The sequence below is a fragment of the Sinocyclocheilus grahami genome, unplaced genomic scaffold (genome assembly GCF_001515645.1).
Source record: "Sinocyclocheilus grahami isolate Dianchi unplaced genomic scaffold, SAMN03320097.WGS_v1.1 scaffold156.1, whole genome shotgun sequence".
NCBI classification, from domain to species: domain Eukaryota; kingdom Metazoa; phylum Chordata; class Actinopteri; order Cypriniformes; family Cyprinidae; genus Sinocyclocheilus; species Sinocyclocheilus grahami.
Window position 1 is genome coordinate 7701 of NW_015505335.1, and position 2303 is coordinate 10003.

The 2303-nt window shown below is 34.8% G+C and overlaps 1 long non-coding RNA gene across 1 annotated transcript in view; it reads left to right on the forward strand.

The window, feature by feature from the left end:
• LOC107592670 (uncharacterized) overlaps nucleotides 1–1053 on the forward strand; it is a 1578-nt gene extending 525 nt beyond the window's left edge. The window contains exons 2-3 of the long non-coding RNA XR_001610010.1: nucleotides 722–767; nucleotides 871–1053. This is a non-coding gene — a long non-coding RNA (uncharacterized lncRNA). The remainder of the gene's footprint in view (nucleotides 1–721; nucleotides 768–870) is intronic.
• Nucleotides 1054–2303: the final 1250 nt, after the last annotated feature.

Here is a 2303-nt window from a genome sequence, read left to right on the forward strand (position 1 = left end):
AAATGGTACTTTAAAATCTTTTGGCGGTCTCCTCCCCCTTAGTGGGCGGTGTCAAGTGTCATATTACAAAATGCATTACGGTCTTTTAGAATCAAACCTTTTTATAATCTTGACCAAAAAAACAAATCATTGGAAAGGTCTGCATCTCAGGATTCCATATTTGGTGGTTATTTTGAGATAAAAGTAATATTGACAGAGAAATCTAGACATTTGTGACAGAAAAATGCATTAAAAAAATTCTATAGAGTTTGGATGGCACCCGGTGGCTGTTTGTGGAATGACGCCCTAAATAAAATCTCACAGGAACCTCATTTTTTTTCATATCAACTTCAAATTTGGAACATAACTTATTTAGACATACGGCTTTAATTTTATACCAATTTTAGAGTAAAACCTGTTATGTAAAATAATGAAAATAAAATTAATATAGTGCATTTTATTTACAGTAAATTTAAACTTCTATAACTTTTTGATACTTGAATTTTTCACTTCACAAATCCACCTTTGCAATAATCTGCCGATTTTCTTCTTTAAAAAGAGACCAACCTTTGGTCTGTATTCCAAAGTGTTCATAAATTTGGATATTTTTGATAAGTTTGGATAGTGCACTTTCATGCCTATTTAAAAAAAGCAGAGGAGAAAGCAATGATCACAGGTATGGATATTCTTGGAGAGTTCAGAACATAGTCTTAGCTGAATAATAACACTGGTGTCTTTGCAGGTGGTGATGGACCCGGAGAGCTGAGCAGGCGACTGAAGATGAACAGGTAAGGAGCCAGGGAGGCAGACACATGCACGTGAACAACAAGACCAGACACAGAGAAAGGGATGTGATGGTGGCTTTATACCAGGATTGATTGGTGTTGACAGGTGGAGTGCATCAGTTTTCGGGTGATTGTGAACGAGAGGGTGGAGCTGAAAGATCTGGCTCTGCTGTTGACTCCGTGACATTTACTATTTATTCATATGTGAAAAACTTTTGTCTGCCAAATTAAAGTCAAGGTCAATATATTAAATAAGGTTGGTTCAGGTTGTAAAATGTCAAATGTCATGTGGTGCAACTCCCCAGAAACATAATGATATTTTTTAAATAAATATATATTCAAAACTCAAGTTGGTTTAGACAATATGGGAATATTTTTTTGGTTACTGCGTAATTTCTATATACTTCCATTTGTGTCACTTCATAGTTCTGATGACTTTACTATTAACTAAACTGTAAAATATAGTAATAATGATAATTTAAAAAAAATCAGTATATGTGCCCAAACTTTTGACTAGTTTGACATTAGGGTAACTGCTGTACAGTTGTACGCTGATGTTCTGTCAGCCGTTTGTGGTTAGGGTGGATAGAGCAGATGAACAGAGTTTGTATTATTGTTCTGCTGTCTCTCGTCCCAGTGCACACACTCAGTGTCTCCCTCGCTCATGAACCCTCCCACGTTCAGTTTCGGCCTTTGAATGCTGCTAGTCATTGCCAGTACGGAACATATGAACAAAATCCCTTGTTCTTCTTGTTTGTCCATTATGCAACTGGTCGATGTGAATCCATATAATTCATTTGCTTTTAACTGCTCTCTTCTCTGACTGTTGACAGAGACATTAGTACAGAGAGAAAGAGAGCTTTTCCATTCCAAGAGTGGGTGTGTGTGTTCACATTAAAGAGCTCCACACTGCATTGTGCACAGTGCTCTAAATGTCCTCTTTATTTTATTACATCTTCAATGTGCTACTACACACACACATATAGCATTCTATAAAGGGGTCCATTAATTGTATTTAGTTTTTTCCCCTGATGTTCACTTATAATGCTAGTACAACATCATGAAAATCAATTTTAGTGTTGCATTTTCAAATTTCCCTCTTGGATTTTGTAATTGTTTTTTTTTTCTTCTGCAGAGCTGTAGGTGCTACACAGCCATTAGCAGCTCAAGCATTGGTGGATCTTCTTATTTTACTCTTATCGTTTGTTCTTCTGATATTTATGAATATATTTAGCTTTTTTATGAATAATAGAATCTATCATACTCTGAATGGTCATCACTCAAGTGTAAATGTGGGCATATACAGGTGCTTACTAAGGTACTGTAGTGTTGCAATAAATAAAAAAAACTAACTAGCATTTTATTGTATGTAATGTGTCATAAAGACATTAAGCATTAACTAAAATAATTGTAAAATTCACCACATAACACAAAAGAGGACCATATACTTTAAGATTTTATTTTGTTATTACAGTTGTTTTATAATTTGTAGCTGAGTTTCTTTTTCTTATTACTCAAACTAATGCTTTTAGGCTGGTC